General features: G+C 49.3%; 1 pseudogene; it reads right to left on the bottom strand.

Annotated features, from left to right (window-relative positions):
* Positions 1-514: 514 nt before the first annotated feature.
* Positions 515-5,920, bottom strand: LOC125519526 (annotated as a pseudogene).
* Positions 5,921-12,406: the final 6,486 nt, after the last annotated feature.

Below are 12,406 nucleotides of genomic sequence, written 5' to 3'. Positions count from 1 at the left end.
CACAAGGTCTCTAGCAAACAGGAGAACAAGTTTCTGAAAATAACAGGCAGCAAAAGCTATTTACAGCAGCACTCACTCAGGGCTGCACCACCCGTCATCCGGACAGGGCAAAAAGGCTATAATAGATCCAATATACACCAGCGCAATGAACATGGACGATAGGACAACCTTCTACTGTTTTGATCACACAAACCGAGACAAAACCTGATTTCTGCCTTGCATCCATGTTCTCCTAGCACGGCGATCTTGCGACACGGTCCACTCGCTCCGAGACATCCCTGCACAAGTTTGAACATAACACAGTCACGTGTGGAACGTAAGATTAGTTTGTATGATGAGGAATTGAGGACACAAGTGCATGCAGTGGATTTACCGGAGGGCGTTGATGATGATTGGATTCCCCTGATCAAGCTCCAATGCCATGCTAAACGTGGAACAAACACTGACGTAATCCTAACACAAGCATGACCGGATCGGATGCCATCTCGACCGATGAGCTAAGAATATAGGTGAATTAAATGAGGCCGATGATCACCTCCAACAAGGGGAAGGCCATTCCCTAACGGTAGTATCCTTTCTCCCAGTCAGGCCAGACCCTGGTGCAGGCCTGGGCGTCCGAAAGAGCCTCATCGCCGTCACCAAGGTGCAGCGCCAACAGATGCTCCTGTTTGAATATAAGGTGGCATCCGTGTCGTCGAGCTTCAGTGCCTACATGTTTGTTTTTGAATGTCAACATTTTCAGAAATGTAGATCTGAACCATCTGAATTGATTGGGGATATACCCTGACAATTTCGTAGTGTTTTTGCTGCCACTAGGACAAAAACAGAACATTTGCATCCCAACAGGTGCATACAAGAACAATCAATGGCAAAAGAGAGGTTACCATGCTGTACAGAGGAATCGCCGCATCGTAGTCCTTGATTTCAAAGGCCTTGTTTCCTTGTAGTTTTAGTTCATCTTTCCTCCTACATGTGATCATGTAAACACAAGATAAAAACTATCAACCTAAATAATAACCATCTAAGCAGAAAATAAAAAATATCAACCTAAATATGTTGTCTTTAGATGATGAAGGAAATCACTTACCAGGTAAACATGGAGATTCTAAAAAAAAACTTAGAGAAACAAGAGTAAGGGCCCCTCATGAGAAGTTAATTAGTACTAGTACTATATAACGAACAGTAATATGGCATTACCCGCTCCCTGTAAGAAGCAGATTTTACACGTCTCACTATGCTAGCAACACTCCAACCAAGCACAGTTGGAGGGCGTTGAGTCACAGGAAACAGAGCTCGAACGACTTTCCTCTCGGCATGGACAGCGGCGATTTCTATCGGAAACCTACCAAGCTGTTACAGAGTATAAAAAGCATGAGTTAGTTTTTGGGAACATTTTTTTATCAAGGCCAAGGATTGCAAAAAAAAAGACAAGGATAAAATGTGGCAGCAGAGGAGGTTCAGTATGCTCACTTCATCAGTACTGTTTGGATCTGCTCTGGCTTCCAGCAAGCACTCGACGAGCCGGATGTTGCCGCGGCGGCTGCATGCTACCAAGAGAGGGGTCGTTCCAGAAGATCCACCCGCGTTAACATTAGCTCCGGCCTAGTTAACATTTCCACAACAGTTTCAGTGCACCGACACTCATACAGTTGAGTGGCCATTAAGATTAGAGGAGGAAGCTCGGTAAACTCTTTCTCAAAGCAAGCTAGTTCTAATTCTTTGATCTGCGGAATCAAGATCAAGTTGGGTTCTTATCGAACCTAGTACGGTATGGGCTCTGTTTGGAACAGGGGGAAATTCGATATGAACAAATTCTACGAGACTCCGGCGAACCAAGCATTGCAAGTGATACTAAAGACAGAAGCGCGATCAATCAAAGAAGTAACTATGATTTATGCAATGAATACAAACTTACAGATTCATCAGCACAAAGATAGAGTAATGTTAATGTAGCACAAGACAGACTTGGTTAAGTCTCAGTCAACTAAGATTTAGCCACACTCTTATGCAATTAACACAAACTCAATGATCAATCAGCACAAGACAAATCATTGTAGCACCTGACCTGAATGATCAGTTTCATGCATTCCAGTGAGCCGCCAAGAATCGATGAGACCAAGGGTGTGAAGACACGGCAGAGAAGCTTGTTCGGCTGCACAAAACAAACTATAAGGGCGTGTTTGGTTGCCGTTGTGAACAGTTCCTCCATCGCATACACTTCTCAATCCAGTCTGGTCGAGAAAAAACAGGCCCTAATACGCCATCTGCTAGTTGTTTGGTTGCCTGCATCTAGTGTCTCTGCATTAGGTAAAACGCAAGTGCACTTTCTGTGGTTGCCTGCATTGGCCCGAGCGGCACGTGAACATGGCGTTTGGTTGCATACGGCGTACATGTTGTGCTTACCTTGTACCCTAGTTGGTGAGCTTACTCACACCTAGCACACCAACGCCACAGCACAGCAATGGCGATGAACTGGGCGAAGATGATGCAGTTCTTCAGCTTCAGCTCAAAATGACGATCCACCTTGACACCTCCAACCTTGCGAGTGTCAATACTGCTGCCGTGCTTTTGCACCCACTCGGAGTAAGCTTTTTCTGCTTCTTGCCTAGTCTTGAACCCTCTATGGGTGTTGTTGCTATACGATACCACTTGTGCACTGGCTTCTTCTCATGAACTATGAACCTCTGGGACCTTACCGATGAACACGGCATACCACTTGCCCTAGCAATGCACAAGAGCAAGAGTTGAGCACACAACTAGAGCAAAGTAGCACACAAACAACAATGGAGCAGAAGAGAAGTAAAGCATGCATGATCATACGGCATAGCAAGTTCTTCCTACCACTACCTTGGTGTTAACCTACCACCACATCCAAAAGAGGGTGTCGTCCTACCACCGCAAGTTCATCATCAGTGTGAGGGGTTAGTATATACCACCTCACCAAAATTTCAAGAATTCATCCGATTAACCAGTTAACTTGCCGATTAATCCCTACTCATAGGGTCACCGAGTAGCCGATAAACTGATAAATCGTCTGATTAATTGATTAAATGGCCGATTAACTTGCCGATTAGCCTATTAATCCCCTACTCGCCAGCCAACCGAGCAGTTACCAGTTAACGATTTCCTCAACAATGCCAAAATATACAGACCATCAAATAGTTTTTGAGCCCTAACTACACAAAATGCACGTCGTCATCGTCATCGTCGTCGTCGTCGCCACCGCCATCGCCATCGGGGATCATGCACGCTCACAGGCAGCATTACTCTAGTAGTAGTGCTTGCCCAGCCAGCTCCTGAGCCACAACACCCTGTGAGGGTCGGCCATGGCAATGAACCCAACACCCAGGGCCTTGTTGTCAAGCAGGTGGCTGAGAGCTGCCATGAGAGCCTCGTCGTTGAAGCCACCCTGGGTCATGACAGTGCCATACAGGTCAGGGTGGACGTCAAGGGGCTTGCACTCCCTGATGGCTGCTGCCACCTCCTTCACCGCCTCAGTCATGCTGCAAAAGACATTGATCTCCTCCTCCATCAGGCCTCCTCTCTTCCTCTTCCTATCATGGACGGGGTCAAATGGCTTGTCGAAGGGCTTCACAGCGGGCTTGTTAGGGCCATCAAGGACCTCGACGTCCGGGGTCCCAGGGAAGTCTGGCATGGGAGAACCAAGAGGCTCACCCGAGCCCATGGCATGCTTCCCAGTTGCCAGCCCGAAGGAGAAGCTTGGACACTTGGATCTCCCTTTTCGCATCTGGCTGTAGTTTTGGATGGGTGTGTTGAGGAACTCATCGTCCCTTGGGTGGTCCTAAGAATGAAACACAAGTGTTGTTAGTTGCGATTAGGAGTAGGCAATGGTGGACAGTATGAAAAGGAAGGGTGCTGTGAGCTAACCGCGACATGGCCGACGTAGTGCTCTGCCTCCAGAACTATGGAGCAAGTGTTCTCATCCCATGTGACTCCGCTAAGGTCTCTCAGCTTGGACACTTGGATCCATCGACTTCTCCACTTCCTCATGTGGTTATATACCTGGGTGGCAGACACCTCTTACCCACAGAACTCGAACACCTGCTTCTCAACGGTGTTCAAGTGCACCTCCTTGAAGCCCTTGTCAGTCATAACTCCACTAGAGATGAGCTCACACATTTTGTTCAACATGAACGTGGACATGAACGGCTGCCACTTCATGTTGTTCCACCTACCATCCTTCTTTGCCTTTGCTGCTGCTAGCTTGATTGCAGCGGCAGCAGCAGCAGCAGGAGTTGGCTCAATGAGCACCACTGACACATAGAGGGAATTAGATGCGAACACCTCTGAATCACGTGCCATCTCGGACATAGGCTGCGAGTCCTCGACAAACAATGGAGCAAACTGGCTGTCGGACAGGACAAGGGCCTGACTAAGATCTTGCATCTGCGTGGTCATGTCCTACAATCGTAGCATGCATTGACAGTAAGCATAGCACACAACATACCGGAAAATCCATGAAAGCAGGAGCATACATGTACATGGTTCATCACTATCATAGTAAGCACATGCTTCATCGCAATCATACCAAGGATACTGGATAATCTATGAGCAAGAACATACATCTACAACAAACAACATGCTACAAATGGACCACCAATAGCTACAAATCATAGATCTAAGCATGATTCAACACAAGCACAAGGTTCAACTTCAAACTCTAATACTAATCTAGCCTACCACATGCTTGAACATCTAGCCCTACCACAAATTGCAGTCGCACCGTAGCAATCATCCATATTAGCTCACAGATCAGACCACTAATCAACCATGCATCCAGATCAAACCCTAGCTGCAGCTCAGATCTAGCTAGAAGGAACAGAGAGAAAGGGGGATTGAACTCATAGAGGCCATCGCTGCAGCTTGAGGATGAGGAGGGACGGTCGTGGAAGATCAACGCCGGCCGGTGAAGGAGCGCCGACGCTGTGGACCGCCGACCGATGAAGATGCACCGCTTACCTGCTCGTCGGTGCCGATGCGCGTCGGCGGGAAAGCTCGAACGGAGGGAGAATGGTGGCGGGAGTTGGGCAGTTAGGGAGGGGCTAAATAAGGATGGACTCGGCGGGAGGTGAGCCGAAATCCTCCCGCCGATTTTTTGGCGATGCGGGCGAGCTCACGCCATCTCCCCTGCTCGCACGAGGGAAGAAGCGCGTCGCCCTCCCTGCCTCGCCCGAGCTAGGCTCGCGAGCTACTGCCGATTCGGGCGTTTCCCCTGGGCCTGGCCTGGACGTGCTTTAAGTTCCGTGGATGCGGGCCGCATAGTAAACGCAGGCAATCAAACAGGACACTTTCTTCCCGCGTGGGCCAGGCTGAGACTAATGCGGGAAACCAAACACACCCTAAATTGTTCGGCTCCACAAACAAACAAACAGAACGGCGGCGCAATGCGTACATCGACACCATGACGCAGCAGGAAGGCGACAAGGTTCGGATGCGCCTGCGTGGCCGCGATATGCAGCGCCGTGCCACGAGGGTTCGCCGTGCCAATGTCGGCGCCTCTGTCCAGGAGCAGCGCGACCAGCAGGAGGTCCCCTGCAGCACGGCCGAGACGACGGCGTCAGCTTGTTAACCTCGCGCTCGCGTGCTCCAGTGTCGGCGAGGTGCGTGCGTGCGTACCATTGTAGGCAGCCCAGTGGAGCGGCGTCTTGCCGTCGTGGTCCTGGGCGTGCGCGCTGGCGCCGTGCTCCAGGAGGCAGGCCGCCGTCGCGGCGTGGCCGAGCGTGGCAGCCAGGAGCAACGGCGTCTCGCCCGTGTCGGAGAGGGGGTCGATGGGGAAGCCGAGGTCCTGGACGAGGTAGCGGCAGGCGCGCGTCCTGCCGTTGGCCGTGGCCTCGTGCAGCGCCCAGTGGCTGCTCGCGGACCGGACGGTAGCGGCGGCCATGCCGCGCGCCTCCACCATCCCTTCACGTCGGTCCCAATGCCAGATTAATACGAATATACAAGCTTCATTGATGGAGGCATTTCGGTGGGCACGTCGGAGGCCGCGTCAAGGAGCGCGCCCTCCCACCGCCGCCGCATTTCGTCGTCCACATCGGTCATTCCATCTTTGTTTTTTTAGAGAAGGCGGAAGACCTCCCGCTTGGCCTATGCATGCAGCCACTTTATTAATTATTCACACAAAATCTTACAAGGAAATACAATAGTAAGTCTGAATCCTCCGTCTAGGCAACATCCGTCGCTATTCCTATCTAATTGATGAAGGGATGCTGATAGTCCAGGCATAATACCACAGACCTCGTAGCCAAGCCTAACATGTAAGACCTGAGGCCCCAACCAAGCCACTTGCCGGGTATGGGGCACACACCGGTCCGGCGCGCTCTCAGAGGCCGCTGCCGCCAACTGCCACCACTCCAACTTCAGAGTTGTACTGACGTATCACCCTTGCCCGGTCTAGCTGCCGTCGATGCCAGCACGGTGCCCAACGCCACCATTTCCCTGCGCGCTAACTATTGAGCACGCCGCGGTCTCCGCCGGTACACCTCAGCACCATGCCGCCAAGTACCACCAGCCGACACAGCTTAAAGTCTCTAGAAGATATGTCGTGCGTAGCACCTGCCGACCAGGTATGACAAAGCGTAGCACCTGTCGGCCAGACATGACTTGATATCTCCACCAAAGCTCCATGCAAGATGAAGCCTCTCCGCCTCCTACCTCTGACTTCCAACGCTGCTCGATGCTCCCAAAAAAGAAAGGACACCGTCATGCCGCCATCATCCGATCCGGAAAACCAGATCCTAGGGTTTCCCCTGGAGCAACACGAGTGGGTCGACATTAGTTACACGACGATGCCTTCATCAAGGTAACGACGCAGAACACCGCCATCGCCTGCCGTCGGCTCGGTTTTCACCGGCAACTCTATCTCCCCAACTCGCAGCCGGGACTAGATGACGGATCTCGAGATCTGACCACCCAACCTCTGGCCGGCCACCTTCGTCGGAGAAGATGAGCACCACCGCCGGCTGCACTGACCAGATTAGATCTGACCGGAGGTGCTGCCAAGCAGTTCACCAGGCCCTCGACGCCGTCGCCGATCCAAAACCGGATGACGCGTCGCTGTAGCATAGATCGCCCGCTGCGAGGCAGGAGTGGCCTTCGCCGTCGTCACCGCAGCTTCGCTAGATCGGCCGCTGCTGCCGCCGCCTCAGCCATGGCGGATGCCGCCGCTTCGCTAGATCGGCCGCGCCTCCACGCGCATAGGGGGCCCGAACCGCCCCTGAGACATGGGAGCGAGGAGAACCCTCGCCACCGCTGTCGGCCACCGGGCGCAGGCCGGGGGCGTCCTCCGGCAGCGGCGGGAGGGAGGGAGGGGGATCGGCCCTGGCGGCGGCTAGGGTTGGAGTACCGCTCCTAGCAAAAATAAAAGCTCCTAGCAATTCCAGGTTCAAATTCAAATTGTGCATTGAGAAAAAAATGACAAATATAGCATGAATAGTGCCAAAAAAGACAAAAGGTCGGCAAAATTGACAGTATTCACACATGAATTTGTCTTTTTTGTTTCTTAATGTGTATTTTGAATTTGAATTTGATTTTGTTAGGGGTTGTAGACACATACCTTGTAAACATCCATAAAAAATCATGATTTTTGTAACATTTAAATTTGTCTTCCGTGGTAGCACTTAACAAATGGTATCACGTGATACTTTCTCTGATGTGTATCTTTCTTATGAGAGTACGTGGCAATCAAATTTCGTGCACGAAAATTGTCGTCTTGCACGGCACGACAAACATGTTACCTTTTTTTTCCATGATAGAGGCCATTTGGGTTTGGATTGAGTAAATCGCTCCGAGAGTCGTGTTGTTGACTCTTTAGTACCTTCAAAGGTTCGTCGTACCCACGCTACGAAGCAATACGATCTTTCTATGGAGCGATGTATATGTCAAAAGAAAATATTCATGATGAATGTGACAAATCTTCTGGAATAGCAGAGATCTTCGAGACAGATAAAAGATAATTTATTTCAAATATTTCTAGAGATAGAAATTTGGACTTCATCGCTCTCATGGAGGCGGGTCATTCATATTCTGTCACGTCTTTTCTAGACTTCTTATGTGCACCTGTTGATTACTCATCGTTTTTCTTACTCCCAAGGGGAAGGTGTGAATAATTCTAAACTTGAGGTTCTGAATATGGAGTTTTATGACTTCGTGGTCAAACATGATGTTTGCTCGAGAAATGATGTCTTCTCATGGGCTCTTCTGACTGTTTATGGGGTAGCACAAATTGAGCTTAAACACAACTTCCTTGCTGAGCTTGCTAGGATTTGTGGTTCGAAATATCCACCTATGTTGTTGGGTGGTGATTTTAATAGTATTCAGAGACAGAAAGAGAAGAATAAGAATAATTTTGATGTCATATGGAATTTTATGTTCAGTGTCACTATTGGGAGCTTAGACCTGAGAGAGATAGCACTATCGGGCCATCAATCTAGTTGGGCTAACAATTTACTCTCTCCGATCTGTGAATAGTTGGATCCTGTCTTGATGAGTGTTGAGTGGGCGCATAAATTTGGTCCGGTGACGGTTCATGCTCTCTAGGGAAGTATCTGCAGCCACACTCATCTTTTTTTGGATTCCGGTGAGGCGGCTCATCCGGGAAATAAATGTTGTTTTTTTCCTTTGAAATATCTTGTTTTGAGAGGGAAGATTTTCTCGATATTGTAATTCATGAGTTATCAAAGGAGACTATAGGAGTTACTAACACCGAGGCCTTCTTTGTTTCATAGAATAGCAATATCATAGGAATTGAGATTGACATGTATCTCAATTCTTGTAAAGACAAATAATTTATTTGATTCATAGTATAAGAACTTTTGCATTAAGTCTATGCAAGTGTTTTTTTTCTTTTGAAATGTGAAGGATTGGTTCCTACCCTATATAGAAATAGGAATCCATTCCTATAAATGAAAGGTCTACAAAGTAATCATTCCTACAAAATTTCTATAAACCAAAGGAGGCATGCGAAATGGCAATTTAAAATATGGCAACTTATACAATTCCTTCGAGGTTGCGCTAAGCGTATTAGTGGTGAGTACAAGAAATAAAAAGATCTTCTCCTAACAATTGGTAATGCTTTGGACATTAAGGTGGAGACGATCATTCATGAGACGATCCATGAGCTGCACACAAAGAAGCTTGATGTAGTTATTTGTAAGGTGAACTTTGAAAACGCATACGATAAAGTAAACTGGTATTTCCCTCAACAAGGTCTTCGCATGAATGTTTTTGCAACTGAATTGAGGCAGCAAGTGTCCTCTTTCATTTCGGGCATTATTTCCAAACCAAGAAAATTATGGGGAAAGGTGACCCCCTGTCGCCAATTATATGCAATGCTATAGCAGATATGTTCGCTATTCTCATTGCCAAGGCTAAGGAGGATAGTCGGCTTGGGGGCCTTATCCCGCATCTGGTTGAAGGAGGTGTGTCTATCCTCTAGTATGTGGATGGCACTGTCATTTTAACGGAGTGTGACCTCCAAAATATGATTAGTATGAAGTTGATACTATGTCTTTTGGAACAACTTCTAGGTTTCAAAATCAAATTCCAAAAAAGTGAGTTCTTCTGTTTTGGTAAGGATATAGAAGAGGAGAGTATTTTCGAACAACTTTCGCGTTTCATATTAATTTTCACAAAAACGGGCTCTTCTGTTTTGGTAAGTTCAAGGCAGAGAGTACTGTTTTGCTGTGTGGGACATAAAAGGATTGACGTTACCAAAATAGAAGGGCTCGCTTTAGGTGCGAAATTTTCTAAAGCACTCGTCATTAGATCAACCGGATGTTTGAAGGAGTTTTTCCTATGTTGATTATTTGGATTGTATCTATTGGAATTTTTCTAAGCAATCATTCGTACTACACTCCATAGAAAATTGTATCCACTTCAGCCTCCCACGGTATCATTTACGATCAAACTTTGACCCAAAATATGAGGAAGGTCCAATGAGACTAAATAGATGAAGTAGGAGCTAGCACTCGACTAGAGAACTAGAGGAAGACGAGAAGAACACATGAGCAGGGGAGGTAGAGTTCAGGCATCTACGCATGCACACTCTTCCGTCTTTGTCATCACAGGCGACATCCATCTCTGAGTTGGGCCAGACCGAGCCAGATAGGATGACCCATAGTATATTCGCTAACAAAATTACTAATTGACTAGTTACAATGCATTTATTATCTCAAAAGACTAATTACACAACATGAAAAATTGCCCTTCTTTTTCATAAAAAAGTTATGATCTTTTCACCCGGAGGGGAAAAACCATGCCATCTCGGGAGACTCCATCGAACAATGACCTCCACCTAAAGAAACTAAACTAGCTTCCCTGCTCATCATGTCATACACACAATAGCTAGGAGCATTATAGCCGAGTTTTTTGCAGTCGAAACACTTGCACCAGGGGCGTGTAGGATGTAACTGTGCCCAATCATCGCCGAGAAGGAACACACGATTCCCTTGGAACATCTGATCTGACAAACCACCCACCGCAAGCGCCCTCGATCCGGTTTGGCCAACGAAAAGGGCCTGGCCACCCAAGTCCTTGACCTCGGACCACCGGCCCTTCCGCAAGTCCGCCTCGAACACCTGCAGATCCATCATTCGATGATGAAACTTGGTCCGATCTTCCCGTAAAGGGATTCGCCACCGCACCATTAGTAGTTTTTGTTCGTCCGGAGACGTGACCAGGTGGTGGTTGTAGTAATCTACCGCGGCACCTGCCGCTGTAGCTGGCCCTTCCTTGATGGCATGCTCGACGCGACTTCTAGTTTGAGATAGCGACATCTCTTTGATGGACGAATCAAAGGCAAAGAGATTCTCTGTTAAGCTCAGAGCAAAGACCTTCCCATGGTGGAAGGCTATATCCGCGTAGATGAAGTCCCAATCATCATGCCAATCATGGTTATTGATGACCGTGCGAGTAATCTCCTTCCGACCAGAAAAACGTCGCTGGATCCACCGTTCCATTGCTTGGCCGAAAGCATGCAATTTTGAGTGGACCATTGTAGGCGGATGTGGCGACGACGAGATGAGGTGAGCACACAACCATCTTTTTTAGGGGCCATGTCAGGAAAGTGCCGTCTTGGCAGAATCTCATACTCACTCTGCCGTCACCAGTGTCGTCGCTCGGGTCGTAGCGGCACGGGACCTCGATGGCCGGCATAGAAGGGTTCAAAGGGTCGGCGAGGAAGAACCGAGAGGAACGCTCGTGCTGGTAGAGGACCCAGCTGCCAGAGGTGGCACCTGCATGGTACCCTTCGGGCGCGGCGAAACGGCGAGCCTTGCCGTTGCCGGCAAGATCCATGTACGCGCCGCTGCCGATGTTGATCCATGGCATGGACGGCGGCAGCAGCAAGCGGTGCTGCCTCGCGGCGAGGCGCCAGCCGCGGCACACGGCACCAAAGCTGAGGCGATCCGTGTGGCTGAGCAGCCGGGCGAGGATTTTGGCGGCCAGCTCTGGCGGGAGGTCCGGCCAGGGTGACGTTGCAGTCTTGCCGAAGGAAAGGCCCATGATGATGATGGGATCTATCGATCCACTAAGTACGGGTCGAGATGAGCAACAACCTCGTTCGTTCGTTAGGGTTTATTCTATTCCAAACAAGTCCACGTGCATACGTATTCGTATTGTATTCAACTCGATGCGGTCGTGTTGGATTTCCGCCCTTTTGGCACACGTAGCTAGCTCTTGAAGAACTCAAGTTTATCTCCAACAAAACTTCAAAAAAAAGTTTATCTCCAACAAATCCATCAGCATTGCTGCTCGTGGAATCGAACCTCGCGAACGTGTCGTTGCCGGCACCCGAACCCGAAGGAATGGAAGCGTGAGAAGCTCGCGACTGACGGACGGGGGTTTCAACCGTGGCCTCAGTGTTGGAAACCCGACCGCGGCCCACACACAGGAGGACAACCACCTGGACCGGTTCCTGCGGTGACCACGACGCCCATGCTCGCGCACGCTCCCACGACTTCACGCACGGCGTGATCGCAGCTTACCATGGACAGTCTGTTGTAACAATCCTAGCGTGATGGCTTGGAATTCGGTTTGTAAACCTACTTGGCTTGGTGGTTTGGGTGTCCGCAACCTTCAGCTGCAAGGCTTGGCTTTAAGAGTGAGGTGGGAGTGGTTGAGGCGGACGGATCCCGAGAGGCCGTGGCAAGGGCTACCCATGGTTGTGGACTAGGAGGCTCGTGCGGTCTTTGACAGTATGGTGCATATTGCGGTTGGGGTGGGTAATAAAGTTCTATTCTGGACTTCCTTCCCACTGCTAGTAAATTTGTAGGTTTTTTGTCCGCCCCTCTCGGTGGCGGTTGGCGTAATTTCCTGAGTGGCGATCCCGAGGGCGATCGCGTGAAGGGTAGGGTTCCTGGCGGCGGGGATCTCGAAATCGATGATCCTT

The sequence above is a fragment of the Triticum urartu genome, chromosome 7 (assembly GCF_003073215.2).
Source record: "Triticum urartu cultivar G1812 chromosome 7, Tu2.1, whole genome shotgun sequence".
NCBI classification, from domain to species: Eukaryota; Viridiplantae; Streptophyta; class Magnoliopsida; order Poales; family Poaceae; genus Triticum; species Triticum urartu.
This window is presented reverse-complemented; position numbering and strand designations above follow the sequence as displayed.